Source organism: Athene cunicularia (genome assembly GCF_003259725.1).
Source record: "Athene cunicularia isolate RWA chromosome Z unlocalized genomic scaffold, athCun1 chrZ_part1, whole genome shotgun sequence".
NCBI lineage: Eukaryota > Metazoa > Chordata > Aves > Strigiformes > Strigidae > Athene > Athene cunicularia.
Window position 1 is genome coordinate 26395870 of NW_020799142.1, and position 18684 is coordinate 26414553.

At 49.6% G+C, this 18684-nt stretch overlaps 1 protein-coding gene across 2 annotated transcripts in view; it reads right to left on the reverse strand.

Moving 5' to 3' along the window:
* Positions 1 to 18684, reverse strand: part of CNTFR (ciliary neurotrophic factor receptor) — a 197828-nt gene that overhangs the window by 169190 nt on the left and 9954 nt on the right. The window contains exon 1 of one of the 2 annotated variants that reach the window (XM_026865933.1): positions 1848 to 1946. The exons of the other annotated variant lie outside the window; for it this stretch is intronic. The gene's annotated coding sequence lies outside the window, so the exon portion shown is untranslated. Of the gene's footprint in view, positions 1 to 1847; positions 1947 to 18684 lie in introns of those variants that run through there. 2 annotated transcript variants of the gene reach the window in all.

Sequence of the window (18684 nt, forward strand, 5' to 3'; positions counted from 1 at the left end):
CCCCCCCCTCCACAGAGTGCAGGTGGGAAAGGGGCTCCAGGACGACTCAGGGGGGGCAGTGGAGGCTTTTGAGGCTCTGCATCCCCTTAAACCTCCCCCTCCATCCCAGGACCTGGATTCCTGTTTAAGACGCAAATGGGATCGAGTTTAAAGGTCTCAGCCTGGCCCTTGACTCCTTGGTGGGAGTCTTTCCACATCACAAAACCACCAGACAATTCAGCCTGATTGACAGCCTTTCAGGCAGTGAGGCCCACGGCTGGAGGGAGGGGAGGGGGCTGTGGGTCAGGGCTAAGGGGGAGCAGCCAGAGCTGTGCATGGGCCTGGGAGAGCAGGGGATGGCTGTGAGGTGGGGACGATGCTCAAGGTTTGTGCTTCCACAGAAAAAAAGGTTTCTGAGGAAGAGTGAGAGAGGCTAGAGCATCCTTGAGGGATGCAGTTCCACTTAATATTGGCAAAAGTCAAATTGCAGATAGCACATACAAGGGAAAAAGAGAGATGGTTTAATGCACTTTTCCCCCCAAGGTGAACGGATAGCAGTGTACACCGGAGAAGAGAGAGACCCGAGGACAAAGCAGAATAGGGACCTCAGGCTTAGAGAGAGGAGAGGGGTCAGTGATAGGAAAGAGTCAGGAGGATTCAGGGATGGGAAAGCAAGTGAGCAAAGCCAGTGCTCAATGACCCCAGCTCAGCCACTGAGGCTGCAGCAAAGGCTGATATGGCAGTGTGGAAGCACACACATGGGGACATGTGCACCCTGTGGCATATTCTGCCCTGTGCCCCATCCCTGCTCTCCAGCCCCAGCAAAACCCAGCCCAGTGAAGGGATATCAAATTTGCCCTGTGACAACAGGTAGGATCTCCAGAACAGCCAGCAGAAGAGATTAAGTGCTTCCTCAGCAACTCCAACATCATACTCCTCCTCACATCCCAGCTTAGGAGAGCTGGGGACAGCCCATGGCTCCCTCCAACACAGCTTTTCCCTTTGTACCAGGGCTGATGCCAACACCTTCCATGGGTCTGCAGAGCTCAGTCTTCAGCTGTTTGTGACCAGACCTATCCAAAACCCACTTACATTGCTAATTTTCAGAGAAGGTTCCCTTAAAAGTATTCTCACCTTGCAGTCTGAGCCAAACCCATGTTTGCCAGCCTCTGGTCTCAAGAGGACACAATGCACCTCTGCAATAAGCTGAGAGTCATCACTTGGGGAGACCAGGCAAGGGAATGTAAGACCACAGATACTTGTCACACTATCTTATTTATCCCTGCTTCTGCACACAGGAAACCCTTTCTCCTACCTTTTTTGTTTTTCTCCTTTAAATAAAAGGGAAAAATTTTAAGCTGGTGCTTTAAAGCACAGCAACCGCCAGCCCATCTCCATGGCTTGCCAAGAGAGCAATTCATCCTCTCCCTCTATTCTGCAGTAGGTAAAGCCCCCCCCCTTGCTTTTGTTCATCTCCCCGCTCTTTTGTCTGGCCTTGAAAGCGTTGATCACTCCTGCATGAGGAATGTGAAACTGATGTGATGTGATAGGAACAATGCTCCAGTCCTGCTCCTCGCAGCCACATCAAAGTCCCCATTTGCATGGCTTCCCCTTGCCTGCCTGTCCCCCTCTGCCCCCGGCCGCGCTCTGGCTGCTTCAGCGCCTTCATTGTGCTCCCGGCTTCGAGAAGCAGCCTTGGCCTCCTGCTAAAAGGCACTTGATGGCCTCCCCGTGCCTCCTCTCACCCAGAGGAGATGGGACCCATGGGCAACACGTGGGCTGGCAGATGTGGCATCTGCTGGTGGCACTGACACAGGCCAGCATGCACCAAGACAATGTATCTTGTTAATCCCACTGCTGTCTGATACCTGCTCCCAGATGGATGCTTCTTCCAGTGTCATTGCCAGGCTGGGATGGGGGATCTGAGCAAAGGGATGGAGAGGTGAGGAGGAGCCAATAAAACAGGGGATGTGGGTCAGTGGGGCCCAGCCCTGCTAGAAGAAAACAGGGAAGCATTAATGTTTTCTTCATTTCTTCAGCCAGCAAAGGGCACAGAGGGAGTTCATACTGAAAATGCCCTGTTCTTGCAGTGTTTGGGTGAGGCAGATAGATCCCTGCCTGTCTTTCTGGTGAAGGAGGAGAGACTAGGAGCCAGACAGTCTGAGAAGACACAACCTGATCTGGACACCACAACACCTGTAGCACTGGCAGCAGCATGGAGCTCAGTGGATGCTGCAAAAGCCACCAGAGCAGTGGGATGAACACAGCTCTGGGTCCAGGCAGCCTCCTGCTAGGCTGCTGAGCTCGGATACTCTGCCACCAGGTAAAAATACTACCGCTACCCTGTGATGAGCAGCTACAACCCAATGCTAAGAGACGTCCTTCCCAGAGCATGCTTCACAAGGAGCCCAGCTTCTGCAGGCTTCATCAGGTCAAAGGCTTTAACCCAGGGCCAGTAAAGGAGGCTGCAGAGAGAAAACAAACCCTCCAACAAGACAGATAGCCTCTCCCCAGTCCCACACCAGCTGTGGCTCCACAGCAAGCTCGCACTGACATGACAGCATCTGGAAAGGCATAGTTTTCCTGCTCCCCAAGGCACTGTCTGCCTCCAAATCCACTGGGAGCCCCATGTGAGAAAGCTCTGTTTCCTTTCAAGGACAGCCAGGTGCATGCAGCCAGGCAGGGAAGGGGAAAGCCAGGCACTGGCCATGCCATCTGGGGTGCAAGGGGGAGGCTGGCACAGGACAGAGGAAAGCAGTGGTGGGACCACATGGAACTGCATAGCGTCAAGCTATGCTGGAAACAGGAGTGACACTGATGCCCCTGCAAAATTGTGATGCTGCTGATGTACCTCACAAGATGAAGGATTTAATTTTTGGTGAAGAGGCAATATACTCAGCTTACCCTTGCCACTGAAACCAGTGTAAGATTTATTCCCAACACCATCCTCATTCTGAAGTACAGAACTTCCATCTAACCTTGGCAGCATCTGTCTACAGAATAAAAGAGGCTTCTAAGACCAGCCATTTCCCACACAGCAAGCAAGATCCAGGTAATCAAGGCTTTGAGCCCAAGCACATCTCCAGTTTGCACCTCATACAGAAGATGAGTGATCCAGAGGGAGTCCAGGTGTTTTGACTTCAAATGCACAGAAAATGCAAACCAACTGTCCAAGAGCCATTTCTGGATTATCAACCCACAGATCAAAATGCACCACTGGTTACACTATAGGTCGTACTGCTATAATGTTAAACAGGCACTTCTTAAGGACCTCCTAGGCCACCTGTACTCAAGCAGCCTCCCAAATATTGAGAGCCCCTGACTGTTTTGTTAGCTTTTAGCTGGTGACTGCAGCACCCTATTCAAGCCCCTCTGCTCTTCATCTTTAGCTGGAGTTCAGCAGCCTGCCAGTGGACACAGGGCAAGCAAGACTGCCTTTTTTTATACCGATGGAGAATATAACTTTCACAAAACTAAAAAGAGCCACTACCAAGAGGCAGAGCACAGTATTTTTTACTAACAAGCATGTTTCTGCCTTAGTGCTTACAGGGGAGACAAGAGTCAATGTGGGAGAACTAAGTCCACCTTCGTAACACTTTGGGTCAGATTTGCTACACAAAACCCCTCTGTTTGCATTAGACCTGGCCAATGTCACTCCTGGTTAGGGAAGAGTCTCTGCTAGAGGAATATGTTGGGATATGGTTAAGGAGGGCATTTCATTCTGGCATTCAGATTTTTTTGGATAACCCAGAAAGGCTGTTTTGATGTAGCTCTAACCAGAGCCCCCAGCAGCTCTGAGGCTCCTGCATCAGGCTGGGGAGAGCACAGCACACCCAACTGTGCTGCCCACCATACTGCTGGTCTCCCATCTGATCACCCCCCAGGGGATGAAGCTCAGAGACCCCTCTGTGTGTCCAGAATGAAAGGAGTCCCCTGTGGTGGGCTGACCCTGGTTGGACACTAGGAGCCCATCAAAACTGCTCTATCACTCCCTCTTCTCAGCTGGACAGGGGAGAGAAAACGTAATGAAAAACTCGTGGTTTGAAAGAGAGAGAGATCATTCACCAATTACCATCACAGGAAAAACAGACTCTACTTGGGGAAATTAGTTTAATTTATTACCAATCAAATTCAGAGTAGGGTAATAAGAAATAAAACCAAATCTTAAACCACCTTATCCCCACCCCTTCCTTCTTCCCAGGCTCAACTTCACTCCTGATTTCTTTACCTTCTCCCCTGCAGTGGTACAGAGGGACAGGCAATGGGGGTTGCAGCCAGTTCATCACATGTTGTCTCTGCCACTCCCTCCTCCTCAGAGGAAGGACTCTTCACACTCTTCCTCTGCTTCACTGCAGCGTCCCTCCCACAGGAGACAGTCCTCCACAAACTTCTCTAATCTGAGTCCTTCCCATGGGCTGCAACTCTTCATGAATGGCCCTAACAAGGGTCCTTTTCCATAGGCTGCAGCCCTTCAGGAACAGACTGCCCCAGTATGGGTCCCCCCTTCACTGACCTCGAGTTGTTTCTCTCACATATTCTCACTCCTCTCCTCTAGCTGCTGTTGCACAGCAGTTTTTCCCCCTCCTTAAACACGTTATCACAGAGGTGCTACCGTCATCACTGACGGGCTCAGCCTTAGCCAGTGGTGGGTCTGTCTTGGAGCCAGCTCACATCGGTTCTATTAGACATAGGGAAAGCTTCTAGCAGCTTCTCACAGAAACCACCCTGTTACCAAAACCTTGCTACACAAACCCAATACACCCTCCCAGCTCAGGAGGGAAGTCGGCATCAGTCCTTTTTGGTAGCTATAATTGTGCAGCAAGTAGCTTTGCTCAGAGAGATGAAAGCGTGCAGGACATCAGGACAAGAGCCTTGCTCTCGTGTTGCTGGCAGCAAGCTGTTGCAGAAGAGGTCACAGATAAGATGCTGTACATCTCTCCAGTACTTCACCTCCCCAGCCCTCCACAGAGCTGTCAGCAAGACAGGATATGTCCTACTTCAGCAGAAGGTTCCCTGCTGATCCTGCATCAAGAACAGGGAGCAAATGCTTTGTGCCAGTACGCGATGAAACGCTGTGATCCCCACACAGTGCTCACTGGGGAGTTAAATCCACCCACTAAAAGGTGATGAAACACTGGAGATCACACACCCCCACCCTCCCAACAGGGTTGGGTAGCACTCTTTCCCTGGGGATCAGGAGACATCCATCCTTTTCCCTTGGCTGTCTCCTTTCCCCACTGGCTCCTGGCCACCTCCAGCAGCTGGTGCTGACCACATGGGATGCTGCCCCCCAGGATGCTGCATCCAGAAGAAGCCCCTCATCCTGCCTTACAGCAGCATCGCAGTTTACTATAGCCCAGCTGTACCATTCCAGCAGACCACAGGCAGGCTCCCCTAGCCACACTGAGCTACAAGGCAACAAGACAGCTAGAGCCACCCTGCTTGCTGCATTCAGTTGCCATCAGAGGCATACCACAGGTGAACAGGACCTTGAATACAGCTAGACAGATGTTGTTTCAGGGCTCACTAATTCTCTGTCCCTAATTCATTCCTGGTTTCTGCAAGATACAGTCAATTCTTGACCAGCCACCACACATGCATGTTGCTTTGCTTTCAATTCGGCCAGCAAAATCCATTTACCATGCCTGTCTTATCCGGTTTCCGTCAAGCCTGCTGAATTCTCCTTCAGTGAAATAAGCAAGTTTACTGTAACACCCTCTTTTGTAAGAGCACAGCTAAAATGACAGTCTTTCTGGTGCCTGACTCTTTCCCTTCACAGCGGGAGCTAAACACTGCTTGTTTTCAATTGTGAACTGTTCCGACTTCTTGAAATGCATGAAAGTACCAAGGGGGTCAATTTAACTGGGAAATAGGTTTCTAAAAGAGAGTATTTATTTACCTTGAGTTTTCTGTGGAGGAGTTTAGGCTGGTAATTTACTAGCCAAGGATGCAGGGGTCTCCAGGCGAACATGAGGGAAGAGATGCAACTCAACATCTGCCTTGTCCAACATTGTCCATGAGAAGCCAGAGACCAAATTGTTGGTTTAAGGTTCCTGGTTGCAAAGACCTGCTCAACTTGGTGGGTCTGGGGGATGCAGGGCAAAAGACCCCAAACTGGGCACAGCCCAGGCTGGTTTAGCTTTTGGTGCTAGAGCCACATGCCACCTTCAGTCCCAGTCCTCTGCAGCTTGTGATTTCCACCTCAAGGCATCTCCTAAGGGTTTCCAAGACTGAGTTCAGGGCAGGACAGAGGGAACAGAAAACTCAGATCTGTTCCTCCCACATCCACTACTCCTTCCTTACTGCTGTTCTGGTGACACACACATGCATGGCAATCTACAAAACACCAGTGTTACTGGCCCTGTGCTAAATAAGTGGCATGCGAGTCAGAATGACCATTTTATTAAAAAATGGCTGGAGAACCCAGCCAAACGGCTACCAGCAATCACCTAGAAGACCTACACTATTACCTTCTGCCCAGAAGTAGCCACTGGCAGCCTCAGGGCTGGGGGTGGGAAGCCCCCAGGGATGCACACCAAAGGAGGAGACCCCCGGAGAGCTCTGCTCCCACCGCCACTCCTGCCTGAGCAGGAAAACCGCACATCCACAGCCAGGCAGCTGACGGGAACCCAGCATGGGGCACCAAGCACTGTACAAGGAAACCTGGCCCTCGTACTCCATTTTGCAAAACACTTGAAGCCTGATGCTTTCAGCACAGGAAATGTCCAAAGTCCTTACACTTTAGGACTGAATTCCCCTCTCTGCAGTAGCCTGCAGTTTTCATTTCTCATCCTCTCAGGTTATAGTTTCCTTACACTCTTTTCACATCCTTGTTATTTTTTTGGTGGCTCCTCAAGTTTCATTCGCTTTTCCAAGTTACATGAGCTGAATCTGAGACTTCTGCTACTCCTCCCTGCTCATTAGCAGACAAATGAAAAGCAGAATTAAATAGATTATTTGAAATACCACTTGAGACACCTTCAAGCCTCTTACTGCCTCGCCACATATTGTGAATTCTGACCCACCAAGGGACTTTACATCCAGACCTTGCCAAGTGTTTATCTACATCCTGTTAGGGAGGTTTTGGGGAAGAGCTCTCATCCTTCTCAGAAATAAGAATCTTGAGGCTTTGCTGAAAGCTTTTGTTTCCTGCATCATCTGTTACAAAAGAGTTTCCACCTGTTAAGATCTTTTGATACTGAACAGCAGATATGACCCACTTGAAGCAAAAACATGCAACAAATAGTTTATTTTTGTTTTCCTTTCATGGAATTTGGGTAGGATGTTACCAGACCTGCCTGCATGGGAAACTGAGCTACTGCCTGCAGAGCATCCCACAGAGAACTACAGTGAGCCAAGAAAAATCACTGCACACCAGCTTGCTGCCAGGACCAACAGCTTCCTGTTCATTTATACATTTCCATAAGCCAAACAACTGAGGACCTGCAGATTTTTATTGCTATCCTCCGCTGCACCCATACCCTCCCTTATGCAATCTTCAGGTCAGGGAAGAGACTAGCAGATGCCTGTGGCTCCATGCTCAGGAGCTGATGTGCTGACATTAGCACCCAGAAGCTCAGGGAGGTTGTCCGAGTGCAACCAAAGCTATTTCTGAAGTCTCATATGGTGCTCACGGGTACAGCCCCTGCTGTTAAAAGCTCAGTCGGCATAAGCCAGTGGGCATAAGACTTGCAGAGCCCTGCCTGTCCCACAGCATCATTCACACCCTGAGAGTCACATATGAATACAGACAAGACTTAAAACTGAGCTGAAGTGTCCCAGGGAGAAAGGGCTTGGGGCAGAGCACCCAACTGCCTGCAGAAAAAGAGCAGCAAGAAGGACTGAGCATGTGTCACAAGATATTCTACCCCAGCTGGTCACCGGAAAGGAGCTGGGAGCGATGAGGACAGAGCACAAAGCCAACAGCTCAACAACTGTCAGCTCAGAGCGCCAAGGCACGGTGAGAGCACACAGGCCATCACCACTACGTAAGACACCACATGCCTTAATCTCTCCCCAGAGAGAGAACCTCTTCCAGCCCAGACTGTTTGTGTATTCAGCTAATTTTGTTGCCTGACTTTCCACCTACTTGCTCAGCGGAAAACTGATCCTCCCAAGTAATCATCACTATTTCATCCCTACCCTTAGATGCAAGGCTACGGCATAAGCAAAACCCTGCTCTGCTGCATCAGCTGCGAACCCAGTGTCACAAGGGCAACTGGCTCCCCTTGCCATATCCCCTTTGCTGAAGCTCCTCTCCCAGTCTGACCACAGTGTGTGCCAGCACAGCCAAATACTGCAACCCACTTGTTGGTCTAAATAAGCCTCATATATCCTAAAATGCAGTTCCAAATCTCTTCTGTGGCTCTTCCACACAAGTCAGGCTCTTCAAGGGCAGTGGTATAATTAAGGGGAAAAAATACCCTGCATACACCGGGGAGCATCCTGCAGAGCATGAGCTTAGTATTAGCTCTTGCAAGAGCACAGAGAGACTATTCCCAGCTGCTGCCTTCAGTGCTGGTGTCCGCACTCGCAAAAAAAAGAAAATAAATTGTGGAAGTGGAATTTCTCCTAATTCCAAGAAGAATTAGGAGAATGAGTTGGGAACTGGAAAGCTTGCTATGCAGCCACAGGCTCGAGTGTTCACTTGGCTCAACTAAGCCAAGAGATGATCTGGAGGGGACTTAATCACCCCCTACAAATGTACCACTGCAGGGAGAAGATTTCTGCTGGCAGTGGGACTCCCTTCCAGGGCTGCTCAGATCCCACACAGTGAAGGCAAAGGAGACAACTCAGCTTGTGGGTCACTGAGAAAGGGCAAGCAAACCAGCCTGGGCTGGGAAGTATTATGCTCAGGTCTCAGTGCCGTTTGCAAGACACCCCACACTTAAGCCTCAGGCTGTAACAGTGGAGGACAGATGAGCAGTGGAGATGCCCTCGTTCCCTCTCTCCAGACCAGCCACAAAGATGAAGCAGAAGCCAAGCCACGTAGCAACACCTAGGGCATCTATGGACAGCTCACCCCAAGACATCTCTCCAGACCCTCCTTTAGCACTTCATTTCATATGCAACACTTAACAACGGAAACAACCCATGTTCTCAATAAAGACAGCTGGGCCAATAGTTATTTGGAAAAAGGTAAGGCAGATTATGTTGTTTTTAAAACTTAAGTCAGCTATCCTCACTGGATCAGGAGGAGGATCAATTAGGACAGCACAGCAACCTTAAGAGGTCAGAACAGGCATCCCAGCACTTTGAAGTCTCACTGTCCTTTCATTCCTGCTTCCATATTGAAACCATTTTCACCAGGGAAGCTTTGCATCAAACACTGCTCTAAAACCCAGCTGCAACACTGAAACTTGCTCTTCACTCCTCCCTCCAATTACAGTACTCACTTCACCTTTAAAGCAAGGCTGCCCGGGATGCCTACTTGAGCTGAGTAATAAACGGCACAGATCAGCTGCTGCCAGACTGGGGCTATAATCCCATCCCAGAGCCGTATCCTGGAGTCAAACTGCAAGCGAGAGAGCAGAGACATCACACCACATCCTGCAGGGACAACAACCACTAACTGGGAGCCCCTCTCATCTTGTCTCTTAGACTGGCGCCCACCTTGCACTGTCAACACCCCTGGCACCAGACTCCCTTCTTTTTTTAAAGCAAAGGAACACCAATTATTTACATTCAGTCATTAATTCCCCTAATGCCCTGAAGAGTATTTACTGACTTTAGCCAAGCATTTGAGATGCTTGCAAAGTACCCTCAAGATCTCCTTAACAGCTATTCTGTATAGTCATCTTCTGTTGCCAGTCTCCCACATACCTCTTTGGGCTTTTTTAATCTTGATAAAGACAGGTATAAAGAGATGGTGAAGATCTCAGTCATTTGAGAAGGGAAAAGTAATTGGTGAGAAACTGATTCTATTTAATAGACCTATTGTCTCCCTTGTATTTTTTTCTCCCTGATAGCAGTGTGAAAAAGCCTTAGTCCCTCCTTCCATCACCAGCTGGAAGGGCTGAGATCATACAGCTCAGACACCCCCACACCATAACTTAACAACTGATCCCCACTTCATTCAACAGGGTCCACTATCCACACTCCTCTCTGGCGTCCAGCAGCACCCCTGCAGACATCACAGGTTTTTAATAGTGTGACCACTCTTCCCAGAAATTCATACATGAGCACACTTCTGTTCTCCATTTTACATCCCTTGCTGCTGCATTTTGCCTCCTAAATTTCCTACTTTCCTGGTTCTTTCCCTGATGCAATCCTCCAGGGCCACTTCACACCTCCCAGATCCTGTCATTTCTAAGTCCACTTTCTACTTCAGTTACCCCAAGTACTGAATCACCGACTTAAAAATTCAACAAGGGAAGGTATTTTTGGGATATAAAGCTTCCTACAACCTCCCAGAATTCTGCCTCAGGGATTTCTTAGCCTGTAACAGTCCTTCATTGCTGGATCACAGCCTTCCTATCACCTTCTCCTGAAGGCAGCTACAACCAATACAAGTTCTTTGGTCCCCAGACTTCTGTCTACCAGCAACGCCATCACCTCAACAGCAGCCTCCCAGGCTCATTGCATCAGCTGGGACAGTGCCAAGCCATCTTGTCCCCCCCAACACGAGTTTGCACTCGTGTCTCTGCAGAATGGCCAATCTTTAGCTGAGATGGCCGCTCCAACAACTGATATCAAAGCTAGAGGCCCTGCCTCAAGAGATTTACAGCCTGCAGTCACAGAAGGTAGGAAAAAAAAAAAAAAAACAAAACAGGTCTGGTGAGAGGAAGGCAACTAGTTGCAGGCCACAGAGCAGACCACGCTGCATTCTCCTTCTCCACCACCTGACTAATTAGTTGCTAATACACAACCATTTCTGCAGGAGTAGTGGAGGCTGGAGCAACCCAGTTCAAACACCTTTGCACAAGCGTGGCTTTCAGGCATCTGAGAGACATGTCTATGAGTAGGGAGGGAGGGAATTTGACTTGAAGCACCAACTCAGAAAAGGCTGTTTTGGTTTTTCATGAACTCTACCCACCCTTCACCTGCAAGGCCACTTCCTCCCCTTGCCACAAGTAACAAGCACAGATAATTGAAGAAAACATCATTTCCCAGAGCACTGCTGATCCATATTATCCATGCTCATTAAAAGCTGTGAGGCTCCTTCCGGTATCCACCAGCTCCAAGCAAACAGGGAAGACTGCAGTACAAGGACAAGGGGCAGAAGAGCTGCTGACAATGCTACACATAATAGCTCCTGAAGGACAGGCAGCCTCAGAGACACATGGGCTTGTACCTGGTCCAGCACATCAAAGGCCCAGGGCCATTTGCACAGTCCTGATTGCCTCCTAGAGCTTGTACAGAAGAAAGAATTTAACTGTGCAGTGCTGGAGCACCAGCAGCAGAGTTCAATTTCCACCTGCCTATTACTTGTATGGGTTTTGTCCTGCTATCCTCCAGGTTGTCTCTTCACCTTGGCAACAGTACATTGCTGGTCAGTCTGAGAAAAAGATGACTTGGAAAAGCAAAGAAGTTTTTCTTCCTTTTCAGTCATTTTTTTAAGCTTTCGAGTCTTTTTTTTTGCCATTGCATGAATACAAGGAAGCTCTTCTCTGCTGCTAAGCTTTGGCTACTTCTACTCTGCTGCCATGGCTGGTCAGAGCCTCCCAGGAGGGGACTGAATAGACATGTGAGCTCCAGGTCACTCACTGTCCCATCCTTGACATGTCACAGCTCTCCCTCACTTAGAAGATCTTCAAAAAGGTGTTCAGGGACCACATTTCACTAGCTCACTGCAGAAAGGCCCTATGCTCAGCAGTGCTAAAAGCTGGGTAGAGCAGGAGGCATTAGCAGACATGCAGACAAAAGCAGCTCCACAGAAAAACCTACAGGAAGACAATTTGCTTTGACAGCACATTCCATGTCCTTTTTTTCCAGAAGATCCCTGAAGAGAAGATCCAGAAGAGACGCTGCACACAGCCCATGTGCTAAAACCAGACAGCACTTCTTTCATAGCATTAGCCTCAATCAGGGAAGCAGCAGAGGTCTGCCCAACCTGAAGAGTAGCTGCATACAGGACTACCTCCAGCAGTGCTGTGTTCCTCTGCCAGATGGTGGGATGCACAGATCTGGAACCATCACCCACCTCCAAGCCATCTCCTGCAGCCCCTGTGCCAAATGCTGAGCATTTGGGACAGGTGGCAAAAGAGTGATGGGAAACAGCAGTGACATGCTGCAGCAATACACCATCTTCCTTTCAGACAGCCTTGCTGCATGCTGAGCCAGGCTCCTGCTTGCTTAATATTCACCCTTATCCAGAAATTATCTCCCACTCATTCAAGCCTCAGCTCCCTCTCCTCTTCAGCCATTCTTGCTTCTCTTCTTCCCTCCTCACTCCCATCAGGGTCAAGAAACTCTCTTGTTCAGCATCTTCCAAGTGTGATTTATACTATCTCCAGCCTGGTAAACTATAAGATACTGGAGAGGATCCAGGTCCACAGGAAGTGGGTCTGCCTTGGCAAAGACAACAGACAGAGGAAGAAACTGGATGGAAACTAGATGGGCTCTTCCTTCACCTGGTGCCCCACCCCTCTTCTCCATCTTGTGATTTATCTCTCTCTGGACAATCTCTGCAGGAACCAGATCCATTACAGAAATTAAAATGAGCTATTGCCAGCAGCTGGCAAGATCAAACCCTCAGCATGCCTGTCCCCTCCAAGCAGAGATGGCAGGCACCACAGGGCTTGCAGCCAAATGCATGGGAGCAGGTGCCAAGAGAAGCTCCTGCACCGCACCCTGATGGACCACCAGCTTTGGAGTCTGCTGGAGTGGCTCAGAGGGCAAGTGGGGCACCAGTCTGAAGCTGGACTCTGGCACAGCCTAGCTTCCAGGGGCAAGCAGGGACCCTCCTTGCCACTGAATGCAACCCTCAGCATGAGCACATCCAAAGTGTTAGAGAGACTTCAGGATCCTTGACTGAATTTGGGGTGGGGGCAAGAAAAACCCTCTTCCTTCTGTCCACAGCTTCCCCTACTAGGGAAATGTCCCTAGTGTCAAGATGCCTGAATCAAGGAAAGATTCATCTCCCAGGATGAATAGCGATCACAGGGGACCCTGAAGGTACTGCTAGACAATGTGACCAAACAAGAGATCCTTCCCTGAAAGAAAGGCTTCAACTTCACACACGCAGAGCAACCACAGGCACCAAAGAAGAGGCTGCCTGATGTTTCATTGACCTCAAACACAAGGTCATTATAATTCCCCAGAAAAATCTTCTTCCCTCATGTATTTCCAAATGATAACACAAGAGCATTCAATCCTGAAGAGGTTTGTGCTCCAAGCTGGTGATAGCTCTGGATAAAGCACAGAAATAAACGCCTGTGGAAGCATATTAGAAGGGCTCAGAGCTAACAAGGCAGGGACAAACTCCTCCTGAGCAAGATGAGCTCAGTCAGGTGTTATTGACTGGCACAAGTAGTGAGAAATACAATCCATGCTAGGAGAAGAGGTTTTCCAGGTGCTGCTCTCCCTTCCTAGCCCCATGCAGCATCATGGAGCTCCCCAGACCAGCACTTTCAAACCAAGATGCTGAAGGCATCACAGAGCAGCCTGGGTACAGCTGCAAAGGCAAAACCTTGCACCCATATAGTGGCACTTGTGCACACAAGCAGCTATAGGAGAAAGAAAGCTTGTAAGCAGAGAAATGTTGCAGTACTTCACAAAACAGCTCATGGATGTTTGTCAAAAGAGGTGAGGTGGGCCTTAAAAGTCAAGGAATGCTGTCCCAAATGCTCAGATTTTCATGGCCACAGCAAGGCCAGGAAAGAAAGAAGTCTTATAACCAAGGGGGCCTTAAAACTCCTACCACTTCCCTAACGCAGGAGGGACATGGATGATGTGCAGGACAAGGTGTCTTTATGTCTTTAAGCACCAAAACAGGAGATTGTTCCACCTGAGGTTCTGCTGGCCTAAGATTTTGTACAGCCACGTAACTGATGAGAAACAACCACCTTTGGGGAAAAAAAAAAAAGAAATCAGGCAATTGTTTTTTTAAATTCATTTCCTGCAAACAGACTTTTTGCTGGTACTTTCCATTGCTTAAGATAAAAAAGTTGAAGTTACCATCTGGACAGTCACAGCACTGCCACGCTGACAATCAGCCTAATCCATCTGATTAGAAAAGGATTTGGAAACAAACAGGAGGGGAGATTTCCTTCCTTCCTTCCACAGCATTTCAGAGAAACCTACTTCACACTCAGCCATGAGGTAACCTTTTGCTAGCCTGTCCTCAGCCCAGCCTGGACACAACAGGCCACTCAACACTGTCTCTGGGGCCAGAAACCCAATTATTAAGCGTCACTGAAAGTGTCCTGTTAAAGGGATTACAGTAACTGCTGTACTGCCCACAGAACAGCAATATCCTCCTGCAAATCACCTGTGAGAGCCTGGGGTGACACTATCTTTGGCTGGATTTCAGCCCTGACCTCCTGGTCCCCTTTCTGACCTCCAGTACTCTGCTCCATGCATTGCCGGGATACTCTCACTCCTGGGCACAGGGCATCTGCCAGGATTGCTGATCAGCTGCATGATCTGTTCAAGAGAAGACCACAGCATGCCAGCCGTATCTTTTCCAGTCTGTGCCATTTCTTTCCTATGCTTCTCAGCTCTCAGGGGAGGCACCAGGGCCAGCAAGGTGGTCTGCAGGTGGCACTGGGTGGGTTTAGCCATGCCTCTCCCCGGAAAATGGAGAAACCTGGCGCCTTTGCATTTGAATGCACTGTAGGGAACAACAGAAGGGAAAGTAAAGTACCCTTTGGCAGGCCCCTGTCCCCCAGAAAAGAGCACTTGGCCCAGCAGATTTAGGGAGCTGGGCACAGTGGGGCTGTCCATCAGCTGCGACAGCCCAGACACCTCATCCTCCACCAGCCAGAATGCCTGGGCTGCACAAGCTCCTCGGGTACTCTGGACCAGCACCAAGTGACAGTTTACCCTCATCCTCCCATCCTCACCAGCCTCCTGACCATCTACTCCCTAAAATAGCTCAGAACAACATTTCAAAGGGAGGGTAGAAGGGACAAGGAAAAAAAAAATTCTTCTCTCCCTCACCTGCCCTGTGCAGCATCTCTTAGATGGAGGCTGCAGGTCACACGGCTTCCTTTGGTTCAGTGTGAACAGATACCTGTGATTTTTAAGCAACCATCCATGACCCAGAGGTGCAGAGTAGTGGGAGTGTATGCCAACCTGCACCTTAAGTAGATGAGATTTTATATTACACTTGCATGGAGAAAGCAGAGAAATCCCCCAAGCCCTTCACAGTCAGCTGTAAGTCTTAATGGCATGCAGGGAACATGCTTTCCACTGGCTGCAGTCTCGCTGTTCAGACCCTGCCTCACCCAGGGAGCACGAGCCAGCAGGTACTTGCTTTCTTCCTAAGGAGCTACAGCCACTCTGCTTTTGTTTAACCAGACATGTAGGCATGCTGCTACCAGGACTGCAATCCAGCACATCTCCACGCTAGGCCCAGATGAGTGTTATCCTAACCCAAAAGCACCAAGCAAGCCTGCCATGATCTACACAGAGAGCAAGAGACTGCGAACAGCTTTCCACCTGCAGCTCAGCAGTATAAACCTGGAGCAGCTGGGGAATAAGACCAAAACGTTCCCATCTGCCTGAGCATCACTCCCAGCGAAGTACAACAGGTACATGGTGCAGCTGGGAACTCCCAGCATCTTTTCCTTCTGGTGTTCTCTCTCTGGGCACAAGGCAGCTCGCCCCTGCTCTGCAAACATCCTTGCACATCACTGCCCCAGCCAAGAGCCGTGCTCTATAGCTCAAGGGCAAGCACATGGTACGAAGGCCACACTTGCAGCAGGAGCAGAGCAGGAAGCTTGCAAATCAGGCAACAAATGCAATACAGGCTGCGATGCTCCAACTGGCAAGCCCTTTGACACGCATAACTAGACTCATTGCCTCCCATGGACCTCCATGCTGCCTTCAATTTACAGTTTATGTGACAGGAATGATAGTCACCATCAGGACAGCTTGCAAGAAGGGAAGGGTATGACAGGTCCCCCTTGTGTGTCACGTTAACACAGGATGACAGTAATTAACACACCATCACCAATGGATTAAGGCTGGATGATCATTCTAGTGATTACAGTCAGCCTTCAGCCTAAGCACAACTTCTTGCAATGCAAAAGTCACCCCAATCCCTTCTCCTCCCGATCAAAAGGGGACTGCCAAAGGCTCAGCAGAATGGGTCCTGCCAGTTTGCAGCTTTTCTTTTTTAATTTAAAGTTGTACAGAGAAATTTATGAGGTATTTTTCAGGCTATGTTGACATTTTATTTGCCCAGTATGAGAGCCCTCAGTTGCTTTATTGCCAAAACGTAATTGAACAAAGCTCCAAGAACAGAAAGAGCCTGGGAAAATCTCAGTGACATGCGGCTGGGATGTGCCTCACGGCTGCAGCACACCAGCCCAGCACATGCACATGGGACCCCAGCAGCAGTTTACCCAGGGATGCAACTGCTGCCTTCCTCCAGAAACAAGCTGATCTTTCAGCTGTCACACATCAGTGCTGGAGATGTGCAAGCGGACATCTGTGGCACAGTATGAAACATGTGCCTGCAGACCAGACACTTGACAAGGCATGGCCGGGCAGAGAAGGGATGCAGCGTGAGGCTGGGGTGCACAGCATCAGGCAAGAGTCACAGCACAGAGCCTTGCTGGAAGATACCTTGCAGCTGCAGGGCTGAAGGTACACAAGCACAGGCTTTGCACTGGTGCAGTGTAAGACACAACACTCCCACTCAGCCCCTGGCAGCAACCAAGTCCTCACAGCAGGAGGCAGAAAAAGCCAGCGGGCAGCAGGTCCCTGATTTATAAAGGACCAGCTCTTCACAAGAGGTGTAGCAGAGCAGTGTGACTCTTGGCTGGAGGATGCTGTGGGTGATCAAGATTCACTTTCTTGAATCTATGCATTTGCACAGCAGAGGAAAAAAGAGAAAAATCTCTTTACTTCTGGCTGAAGTAAAGAGTCACAGGCTTCCAAAGGCTGGAACTACAGAGTGCATGCTCACCCTGTTCTTGGGCCTTTCCTTGAATGTCCACTGCTGTCCGCTGTCAGGGACAGGACCCCAGGACATTTAGCTGTACTGATCAAGCCATTCTCAGGGAATAAGCCAGCCTGAAGCATGCAGCGGGAAAGCACTGGGGCAGATATTTTGATTCACATTTGCAAGGGCTTTTGACAGGAGCAAAGAAAGAACATTTTAAGCATTCCTTTCAGCCAGCACGCATCCCGGCCCATGAGACTCCTCCTGGGGCGAGGCACAAGAACAATCTCGCTTTCAGATCAAGGCCTCCTTTGTCACCCTGCTGCAAGCCATTTGACCTTCAGAGCCAGAAGCAAGCTCATATCACAAGTGGTCTGATGGGCCTGGGTTGGGAGCAAGCCCAGGCACTCAAGAAGGACTGCAGCCCAGCTGCCAACCCCAGCATCTCAGCAGGCAGATCAACAGACCCCGAGCCTGAGAGCTCAGCTCTGGAAATGCTTGTTTCGGCTCAGCACATTTCCTCTGACAGCCAGACACAGAAGGTCACCCAGGCCAGCATTTCCATTTACAAGAATATCCTTGCCAAGAAAGAACAGATCCAGGCCAGGCTATGCCAGGGTGTCCAGAGAAGGTCTAAGCCTTTGAAATAGAAGCTAGCCTTCATTTAATTTCATCAACAGCATCTTCACATTTTTTTAAGGGTATTAATTCCCACATCCCCCCCAAGCCCCCTCTTTGAGGGCAGCACCTGCAAACACCTCCTCAATTTATTTGCAGCTACCCCTCCAATCGCCCCACCTTGAAAGTTTGGAGCTCTCTTCCCTGCACCTAATTGCAGAGGTATGAATTACAGAGCACTGCACTTTTGAATGACACACCAAGGAGACAGCTGACCCACACACAGGGTAAGAGCCAGCACAGCCTCTGCTCCAAAATTCACCAAGTACTCTCGTGTGCAGCCTTTTGAGCGCTGCTTGCTAGCAACAACACAAGCGCCTCCCCAAACCAGAAACCTCAACAAAGTAGGAGTTGACAAGTTGTTATTGCTGTAAGATACCTTACATACACCCGTGCTGCCAGAGATCACCCTCCCCATGGGCTGTGCCTCCTGCTCTGCACCAAGCCAGGACCACAGCACCTCTCCAAGTCACTGCAGTGCACCTACTCCAAAAAGCTGTGTCTTCTCCCAACCCTCAAATGCTGGGCCCTAGCACAGCATCTTGAACCAGCCAAAAGTTTAAATGCATGCCTAAAGATATCTGCACATAGGGGCTGCTCATTGGTGCAGAAATACCACCACAGGCACTCAAGCCCCAGGATAGGGCTCACTGGTGTTGCAATCATCCAGCTTCCCTGATTTCCACAGCCCAACCACTACCTTTCACCTGGGGCCCCAAAGGACACAGGCTAAGACCAGTCCAGCCAATATCCTCCTTTAAACCTGCCCTGCAAGGACTGAAACCATGACAATAACCACAACAGTTTTTACAAGAAGGCAGGAACGAGTTTGAGCATCAGCCACCAGCCAGAAAGAAGTCACAGCTACGTGGACGCTGCAGAAAGTTAATCTTGGACGATGCCTGGGTCAGCATGAGCAAGGCACATACTGGCCTGCATTCAAGATTCTCCAGAAATGGGAAAAGTGTGGCGGA